Below are 10,957 nucleotides of genomic sequence, written 5' to 3'. Positions count from 1 at the left end.
GTTCTCTTGAGTTCAAAGTCACTTTAGAGAGCAAGTTCCAGGACAGGCAAGCTTAGAGAATGAAGGATATAATAGAACAAGGGGGGCAGCTAGTTCTAGCCCAGCAGGCGGCAGAAATCGGCAGACTCTTCTATGTGGCTCTAGCTTTAGAGTTAAGAATAAAAGATGTTCCCTCACTAGCCAATGGCCTACCTTGCCTCCTGTGCTCCTGTCACTGCTCTGAAGAAATGCTTCAACTACTCACAGTCATTCCCCAGATGAGACCAGTGTCTCAGGTACTGGCTCTTCATCTCACTTGGGCCTATGCCAAAGATGGAAAATTTGGTGTAGATGCTTGAACCTTAAGGCTTCAAGGTGTAGATTTTTTAGCCAATGCTGTAGCTGTTACAATAGGGCTAAAGGGAAGAACAGTGATTTTTGAACAGTGTTGAGGAAGTACCAGAGTAACAAAAGATGGGGTCACTGTCACAAAATCAATTGATTTGAAGGATAAATACAAATATATCAGAGCTAAACTTGTTCAGGATGTTGCCAATAACACAAAGAGGCTTAGGATGGCACCACCATTGCTGTTGTTCTGGCATTGCCAAGGAAGGCTTTGAATAGTTCAGCAAAGGGGCTAATCCAGTGCAAATCCAAACAGTTGTGATTTTAGCCATTGATGCTATAATTGCTGAACTTAGGAAACAATCTAAACCTGGGACAACCCCTGAAGAAATTCCTCAGGTTGACACAATTTCTAAAAATGGAGACAAAGACAGAAACATCATTTCTGAAGCAAAGAAAATGGTTGGAAGAAAGGGTGCCATTACAGTGAAGGATGGATCAAACCTAAATTATTAGTTAGAAATTATTGATGGCATGAAGTTTGATGGAAAATATATTTCCCTGTATTTTACTAATACATCAAAAGCTTAATAATTTGAATTCCAAGATGACTATGTTTTGCTGAGTGAAAAGAAAATTTCTAGTGTTCAGATCATTGTACCTTCTCTTAAAATTGACAATGATTATTGGAAGCCTTTGGTCATAATCGATATTGACCGAGAAGCTCTAAGGACACTGGTTTTGACCAGGCTAAAAGTTAGTCTTTAGTTTTTAGTAGTCGAAGCTCCAGGGTGTGGGACCACTAGGAAGAAACAGCTTAAAGATATTGCTATTGACATTAGTGGTGTGGTGTTTGGGGAAGAGGGGCTGAATCTAAATCTTAAAGATGTTCAAGTTCATGACTTAGGAAATGTTGGAGAGGTCATTGTCACTAAAGATGACGTCATGCTTTTGAAAGGAAAAAGTGACGAAGCTCAAATGTATTTAAGAAATCACTGAGCAGCTAGACATCACAGCTAGTGAACATGAAGATGAAAAGCTGAGTGAACGGTTTGTTAAACTTCTAGAGGGAGTAGCTGTGCTGAAGGTTGTTGTTGAAGTGCATGAGAAGAAAGAGTTATAGGTGCTTTCAATGTTACAAGAGCAGCTGTTGAACAAGGAATTATTCTAGGAGGGGCCTGAGCTTTGCTTCAGGGCATCCCAGCCTTGGATTCGTTAAAGTCAGCTATTGAAGATCAGAAAATATGTACAGAAATTATTAAAAGAGCACTCCAAATTCCTGTAATGACAATTGCTAAGAATGCAGGAATTGAAGGATCTTTGATAGTTTAGAAAATTCTGCGGATTTCCCCAGAAGTTGGTTGTGATGCCATGTTGGATATTTTGTGAACATGATACAAAAGGGAATCATTAGTCTAACAAAGATTGTAAGACTGCTTTAATGGTTGCTGCTGGGGTGGCCTCCTTGCTAGCTACAGTCAAAGATGTAGCTACAAAAATCCTTAAAGAAGCAAAGGACCCTGGAATTGGTGCAATGGATGGAAAAGGAAGGGGTATGGGAGGTGGCATGTTCTAACTCCTTCAAAGATGTAGCTACAAAAATCCTTAAAGAAGCAAAGGACCCTGGAATTGGTGCAATGGATGGAAAAGGAAGGGGTATGGGAGGTGGCATGTTCTAACTCCTAAAATAATGCTTTGCCCTTATCAGTGAGCTGTGTGCCTGGAAGCTCAAGACATGTTCTTCACTGATAACTTCAGAGAAGTCACCTAAAGAAAAAATGACTGAACAGAAGGTTGGCTGATCACTATAACTATCAGTTACTGACAATATAGAATAGCCTACTGCTGTCATTGTTCATGCCTACAGATAATTTATTTTGTATTTTTAAATAAAGACATTTGTATTTTCCTGATTCCAGGTGCAAGGGCCATATACCAGGGTCTTGCTTTCAACTTAGATCACTGAAGCATCTCTCCTGAACTATAAGCATCAGGACTAGAGCACTGTGTCACCACATGAGAGGTTCAGAAGCAGCCTTTCTGTGGAGGATAGGAATGATTATGTGCAAAGCAGAGAAATGTCCAAGGATATGGCAACTGTTGTGTACTAGAATTATATTTAAATTTAAAATGAAACAGACACACACACACACAAAACAAAACAAAACACAATAGAAGCTGTTACTGGGACAATTGATGCTGGTTAGCTGGGGCTCAGATTTTAGTGGTGATTAAGAAGAGACCAACATCACTGAAGTTAAATCTGGGAAGTGTTTTTCCAGAGCATATAGAAGCTGAGTTCCAGAGATAACCAAGGTTGTACATAGTTCTGCAGCTCGACTTGGTAATGTGTAAGAGTCATACATATGGTACTGGATTTGAAGGCATGAAGGAGTCATGGAGAACAGCTGAGGCTTTGCACTGTGAGAGGCCATGGAAGGCCATTGGTGAATTGCTGCCTCAGTAGCAATTGATTTCTCAGAATTGAAAGGGTCATGTAAAGAAGTTGAGGCTTGGCACCATGAAGAGAGCCTATGAGAGGCTATAAGTGAAGCTGGTTTGCAGCAGAAGAAGCCAGTATATTAGAGATACTAGTAAAATGGAATGATCACCAAGAAGAACAGCAGCAGTAGAGTCAACTAGAACATACAGAGCTGGAGAAGTGACCTCAGACTTTTGGGGATCTCAGAATATCACGTGTGGATCCCAGTCATTGGAACAAGAAGCAGTAAAGTTGAAGTTGCCTTGGAGATCCCAAGGTATTACAGATGCCAGAGCTGTAGGATACCTGTGGAGGAAAGCTGCTGACAGGGAGTGGAACTAGGCCAAGTTAAAGAAGTTTGTTGCAGTCATCTATGCTGAAAGGAATTGGACATCAGACATAGAGATGTAGTTTGGGGCTTGAGAGATGGTTCAGTAGTTAAGAGCACTGTCTGCTCTTCCAGACATCCTGAGTTCAATTCCCAGCAAACACATGGTGGCTCACAACCATCTATAATTGGATCCAATGTCCTCTTCTGGTGTGTCTGAAGACAGTGACCGTGCTCTCATATACATAAAAAACAAACAAATAAAAAACCAAAAAATAACAAAAACCAGAAAACAAAGAAATAAATGAGATGTAGTTTGTAGTTTGCTTAGCTGGTTTTGTATCATCTTTGGTCCAGTATTTCTTCACTATGACATTTGGAATAATAATGTGTATCCTGTCCCATAATGTGTTGGAAATATGTGATATGCTTTATCATTTTTGAATTTATATAAGATTACAGTTAAGAGATGGCATGAATCTTAGAAGAAGCTTTGAACTTTTAACATTGTTGAGACTGTTATAGACGATGGAGACATTTGAAGCGAGACTAAATGTATGTTGTATTATGCTATTGCCAGATATGACCACCACAGACTCATATATTTGAACAAGCCTTTGAATGTCAGGGAGTGGAATGTGGTGGTTTGAATATGCTTGGTCCATGGGAAGTGGCAGTATTAGCAGCTCTGGGCTTGAGTAGGCGGGCTTTGAGGGATCTTGTTGCTCAAGCTCTGCCCAGTATGGAAGAATGAGTCTCCTGCTGCTGCTTTTAAATCAAGGTGTAGAACTCTCCTTTCTTCAGCTCCATGTCTGCCTGTACACTGCCATGCTTCCTACCATGATAATGGACTGAACCTCTGAAGTGGTAAGCCAGCTCCAATTAAATGTTTATCTTTATAAGCGTTGCTTAGTCATGGAGTCCCTTCATAGAAATAAAACTCAAATTAAGATAGCCACCCTCTTTCAGCCCCCTTGGTTAATGTAGACTGAAGTCATGCTGAGACTCTGAATTTAGTGACAAATCATTTCTGTTTTCTGTGTGTTCACTGCTCCATCTCTCACCAGTCCTATAGAGAGACATTGGTGACCTGGGTCTATCCTGCTCTCTTAAATACCCAGTAGTGAAAACACTGTTTACCTTCCATGCATGTTGGCTTTCCATTGAGGCAAGGCAGGCTAGGACAGTTTTTATTCTTGATAGGATTTTCAGTTTCTGGTTTTTGTAATACTTGCTCTGAAGATGATATATCAAGTCAAGCCAAATGCAAAACCTGTCTCCGATTCCCATCTCTAGTGAAAACACATGGTTTATTTACAAACTAAATTATTATGCCTTTATAATCACTTATTATTGTTCAATTTGGCATGATATAAATGAAAATGGTGTGTGTGTGCGTGTATGTGTGTGTGTGTGTGTGTATAGATTAGAGGAAGGGAAAGATAATAAATGATTCCACAGTTGAGACATGTTATTTTGATGAAATAAACTTTTATTGTCCTTAGAAAAACAATAAAATAAAATAAAAGTAAAGAAATAAAAAGAAAAGTAAAAGAAGACAGCAAAGAACTTTTTCCTCTCTTTCTCTCTTCACTATGTGACAGCTGAGAAGACAATTATCTATAAACCAAGAAGAGATATCACCAATAACCAATCATTCTGGCAGCTTGATTGGGTTTGTAGCCCCCAGAAGAGTAAAGAAGTACATTCTGTTTTCAAAACATGATAGTATGTGATATTTTGTTATGCCACATAGACCAAAAGCAATGAATCTCACATAGTAAGGATAGGCTGATTCACTCCGCTCTTATTTTCCAAAGATTTTCAAAGTTTCAATTAAAGAAAAAGTCAGCGCTGGGTCAGCTGCAAAGTGGTTCATCTGAACTCTGGTACCATCTGTTACTGTAACACAAACATTCAGTGACGCTTTTGCACATCTTAAACTTTTCCTTCTCATCTCTTGTATTTCTTCCAGCTGTACTGTTGCAAAGGGTAGAAATTTATCACTGTCCTTTGATGTTATCACATGGCTCATTGATCCATATCTCCTTATTAAACCAGAGAGACCCTTGATTCACATTTAAGATGATTGTTCTTGAGTCTGAAGCAACATTGAATTTCCAATTCCTGATTTTATTAGGCCACATCATAAAAATCTAGATGATTCTGTTCTATATTCTCTTATGGGATAGGTAGATGAAAAGACTGCTGAGATCTATCAGGAAATAAAATTTAAAAACATGTTAGAATTTACATTTTCTCAAAAGTCTGCATGATATAAAACTAATTATATAGATCCTAACCTGTTAATATAAATAAAATTCTCTAGATTACCGTTGATTGTTGTAGACTATTTTATTCCCAATAAAGAGTTACTACCATGCCTTTTACCATTTAGTTTCTGGAAAAAAGACACACACAATTTTTATATTTACAATAAGCCTTAATCAGTACAAGAGTTGAGCAGGTGTCTATTCACTATAATATTGTGTATATTTCCCTGTCAATAATCATATTATATAATTTGCTGTATTTTATCTGGGCTCCTCTTAACTCAAATTAGCCAACCTCAGAGCCATTATATCATCACTCACGTATCTCATGGTGGTTTCCTCCTCTCGTTACCTTTCTCTCCTCCCCCTTGTGCTTCTCCCCAAGCCTGGAATCTTAAACCCTGCCTATGACTCTATTGCTCAGCTATTAGCTTTTAGTATTGTTATTCAACAATCAGAAATAACTTGGGGAAAAGGTAGCATAGTATCACTTGAGTCTACATGTTCATTCTCTCATCTTTGGAGCAATTAGGTCTTGATGGCCTGCACTTAGCATTACAATGTATAACAGCAGACCAAACTGCAATATCTGATCAGATACTTAAAAATTGTTTTCTATAATCTCTAAGAAAGCATACTAACACTATCTATATACTTAATTACAAGAAACTCCTGTTGATAACACTTTTTGGTAACACTATAAAATTATAGGACAGGAAAAGATTAAAATAATCATCATAGACAGTCCAAAGACCATAAAATAAATCCTTATATATAATGTTTGTCTTTAAGTGTCCTGCTCTCTTCTGAAGAGAAAAGTAAGGACAAGTGGATTGGAGAGAGAGAGGATGTGGGAATAGGGATAAGAAGAGTAAAGGGACAGAAAACGATGGTTGGGATCTATTGTATAAGAGAACAGTCTACTTTCAACTAAAAAAATGTTCACACAAAAATAAAAATAAGTTATCTTGACCTTGGTTATGTCTTCTTTCAGCAGTTCATGCATATATACAATGTGCTTGCCTATACCCACTTCTAACACCCTCTCCGCCATCCACAACCCCTACTCTGTCATCCTCCCCTCTCACTTCTTCTTCTTATAACTGAGTGATTAAAAAAAAGTGATTTGCAACATACAGGTAGTAAATTCTTTCACCAGAGAAAGTGCCCATGACAAAGGGACATGCTGGAGAAATCAACTGCCTAAAACCATTACTATTTTAAGTTGTGTTTTTAACTTTTACTTTAGGGTTCTTTATTTTTTGTAAAGAATAAAGATTGCTCAGAAAGCAGACCTCTGTGAAATTTGTTAGAAAAATATTTAGAAGTAGAAAGCAAGGTGAAGCTGCAGTCATATGATTAAAATGTACAGTGATTGCTAGATTCTTATTGAGAAATTTTATTGTGCTCTAGTTTCTCTCATTTTTCTTTAAAAAATCAATATTTATGTAATATTTTATCTTCACTTAACAAGGGGTTTCATTTTCCTTATCCAGTGTTTGTGTTTAAAATTATATTATTGAATGCTCTGGATAAACACACTAGGTTGGTACTGTGTTCACTGTGTCATACTTTTGGAAAAGTCAAGTTTGCAAACAAATCAATAATGATTTGATTTTCACAGTTAGTAATCACTTTGGACAGAGAAGACCCTAATACCCTCCCTGGAAGTAGAAAATAAAAATGGATAGAGAACCCAGCATGGTTGCCGGCACCTCTCAGTGCCAAGTGGATTGCATAGTTCAGGAAAGTTAAGGAACAAGAAGAAAACTTTCAAACTTTCATCTTACACTGATTGTATAACAGCCATCTATGTTTATGGTGTTTCTCCTTTAAAAGGTCCAAAGATAATAACACTGTTTTTAGAATGCATATCTTCATATATGCTGAAGAGTACTGGATTTCACAGACCTTGCCTCAGCTTTTACATTTCATTGAGCGAAAACAATCACATAACTTACCATTTATAAATATCTCTCCTCTTTCAGCTATAGAAGATATCATGGAATGTCCAGAAACTTAAGAGACAGTGAGAATATTGGGAAGCTGTTCCCAGGAAAGAGAACAGATGAACCACCTCAGGACAGTGTATATTATTCACTTACTACTATATCTGAGATCACAGCTACCATATTATATGCTACAAATGGGATTATGTCAGGGCTTCGGTCTGATACTATGCCATTCACATTGGAAATTTTGTAGAGTCTTTTATTCTTATATTTATTTAGAATTCCTTCAAGTATGTGACTCATTTCAGAATTATAATACTGTATTAGAAAAACAGGAGAAATAGAAAGAGTGCAGCATTTGGCAGGTAAACAGTGTTCTCTGTTGTTTTAAGGATTGAATTCTACAAATTCAAATTTATTTATTTTTCATTTATCAAAAGCCTACTAGAGTGCTTGAGAGTCCTTAAACATAAGGATACACTGGTCATTAAGTAAATCTATAGGGATTAAATATGAAGTCTCTTTCCCTAAAAGGGACTTCTACTGGTGTCCCTAGATAACTCATTTGAAGTCAAATGCTGACTATTGATATCACATTGTAATTAATAATCATAACTCTTCTTCTTTTTTACACTTATTTACCCTAGCCTATTTGAAATGGCTCCAATTTCTTTAAAATGACCACCTAAACTTTCCCCTAACACCTAAAACCCAGATTAACCTTTTTACTAAGAAAATTTGCTGAATACATTAAGATATAGAAACATGTACATACCCATCACCATGAGAAAAAAGTATTTAAAGTCACTTAGTACACAAGTGTACTAAGTGAAACTTGATCAGGGTTATTTTTGATAACTCTGCTATGGCCTTGAACCTCCCTCCCTCCCCTCCACTCTGTGGTGTGGATATGTGTGTGTGTGTGTGTGTGTGTGTGTGTGTGTGTCTGTGTGTGTCTTTGTGTTTTTGTGGTGTATGCACACATGTGCATGTGCATAAGCATTTAATCTCTCTCAACCTCCTCACCTACTCATCCCATACCAGTCTCTTTTCTTGAAACTTGAGCACAGAAAACTATTTTTGAGATAATTTGGAGATACAATGAAATGGCTGAACCAGATCTAGCTGAGAATTTTGCTATCATTTCATGCTTGTTACATACCATCAGCAGCATTCTCTGTAAATAGGTCATGTATAGATGAGAATATCATTAAGAATCTCACACTGTGAGAAAGAAGAACCGTTGATATGCTTTGTTTTAAATATGACTTTTGAAGTGTTACAGAATTATAACCTTATCTACAGAGAAACGCATTCCTCTGATAATTACCTGCTTGCATTCCAGAGATTATCAGAAAGATGTAAAATGTATTTATTGACATTTAAAAAGTTACTCTTCTGGCATCATTATTTGCTAATGAGCTTGTTTTGGAAAGTTTGCAAGCTTAGGTGACAGGATGACATTTACTCTTGTGAATAAGGTCACTTATGTTACTCATTCTACTAGAGAAAATAAAAAGGTCTTTTAAAAGATGAGACAATTAACTACATTTGACCCAAATCTGTTTCATAATTATAGATACATATAATATATATATATATACATACACACACACGCTCACACATATATAATGTGTGTGTGTTTTGTGTGTGTGTGAGTATATGTCAACTAAATTATTCATAGCTCTTGTAAGCTATTGGTTGGATTTTCAGTAATAATCATGGCATATCAGTATGTGAAGAACAGAGGAAAAGAATCACTTTTCACCCATTCTCAAGTGTGTTCTTTGCTGAACTTGAAATATCCTCATAGTCACATGTTCAGAAACAACATATTCTTAAGAAGAAGTGCATAAGCTACCGTTTTGGTTGAGTCCATGTCTTCATAATCTATCTTTCTTAATGGTATCTAGACAGCTGTGAGCAGGAATCCTAGAAGCTGATCATATGATATTTTCAGAGGTCCTGAATACCAACAAAGAAACTTAAATATTGGTTGTTAAGAAATGAGGAGTTTTGAGAGTATTGAAGCAGATATTTGAAATGGTCAAATTTGTTTTGTAATAATGTTAGTTTTGTGTCACCAAAGTGAAGGGAATCAAGACATTTAATCACAGTAACAGAGATTTTAGAGTTTTCCACTCTGAACATTTCTGCCTGCCAAGTGCATTAGTTTCATTACAATCATTGTCAAGTTGATTAAGCTAATTATCATGATACCACATAAGTGGTAACGTAATTACCATATTATGATCTGTTATATGAGAAGGGAAGAAAGTAACATTTTTAGCCTTTTCTCTGGTTATTCTGGGATATGATTATAGTATAATCATTATGTATGCACAGTCTTTTAAAATGAGCAGCGTTTGTAGAGTTAGAGAAAAAGAGTATCATGTTTTAGTAATCCAAAGAACCCAATGCATTCTCCTATTCATCCATAATACTTTAGGAAGAGTGGTACAGTCTTCAAGTAGAAGAGAGACAATGTGAGTTTGAGCTTTATTTAGGTACTTGACTTTACTTATGGTAGTATTAGAAGCAGTGTACGCCAATAATTATAAGGAACAAAAAATTTTATTTCAACTTATTTGATCTTGTGACTGTTTTTGTCCAGAGAAAAATAGTGACTGTCTTTTTGAAACTATAAATAAATTTATTTTTCTTTTTATTAAAAATAGGTTATTTTCTCCCACATATTACTTCCTGATTATGGTTTGCCCACTCCATACTCCTCCCAGTTCTTGCCAACACCCATCCTCTCTGTATCCACTGTCTCTCTGAGTCTTATTAGAAAATAAAGAGGATTCAAAGAGATAATAATAAAATAAAATAAAACAAAAACTAACACATCAGGTTAGGACAAAACAAACAAGCAGAAAGAAAAGTGTACAAGAAACAAGAAACACATATAGATACAGAGACACACTTCCTTGCATACTCAGGAACTCTCCTAACAATAAGAAACAGAACCAATGATATATGTGTTAATATTCTGTCTAAACTCCACCTCCACAGTTACCTGGCAGCAGTCAGGTATGGTCCTCCCCACAGTTACCTAGCAACAGCTAAGTAGACCTGCCTACTATAAAAGGGGCTGTTTAGCCCCTCCTCTCTCTCTTGCTCCCCTTGATCCCTCTGCCTGCAGGTTCTCTGCCCCCTCTCCCCTCCCCCTCCCCCTCTCTCCATGTGATCATGGCCACCCTTCACTTCTCTCCTCTTCTCTCTCTCTCTCTCTCTCTCTCTCTCTCTCTCTCTCTCTCTCTCCTTGTACTACCCTCCTGGCTCAGCTCCCCATGCCCTGAATAAACTCTATTCTATGCTATACCATTGTGTGGCTGGTCCCTCAGGGGGAAGAGATGCCTCGGCATGGGTTCACTAAGACATCTCCCTTCCATCATCTGTTTCCCTCTATCATTGGTCCCCGCAGTGTAAGATTAAGGTGCGCAGCTTGGACAGACACACAAGAGAGGCTGCCAGTTCTTTGGGAGGGAGTTTATTTAGGGAGGGGTGGGAGAGAGAAGCAGAAATAATGGCAGGGAGAAGAGAGAAGAAGAGAAGAGAAGAGAAGAGAAGAGAAGAGAAGAGAAGAGAAGAG

General features: G+C 37.3%; 1 pseudogene; it reads left to right on the top strand.

Moving 5' to 3' along the window:
* The first annotated feature begins 227 nt into the window (after positions 1-227).
* Positions 228-1,903, top strand: LOC114621432 (annotated as a pseudogene).
* Positions 1,904-10,957: the final 9,054 nt, after the last annotated feature.

This window comes from Grammomys surdaster, unplaced genomic scaffold (genome assembly GCF_004785775.1).
Source record: "Grammomys surdaster isolate TR1022 unplaced genomic scaffold, NIH_TR_1.0 174, whole genome shotgun sequence".
Classification (NCBI taxonomy): domain Eukaryota; kingdom Metazoa; phylum Chordata; class Mammalia; order Rodentia; family Muridae; genus Grammomys; species Grammomys surdaster.
Note: the sequence above shows the minus strand (reverse complement) of the source record. Positions and strands in the feature narration are given on the sequence as shown.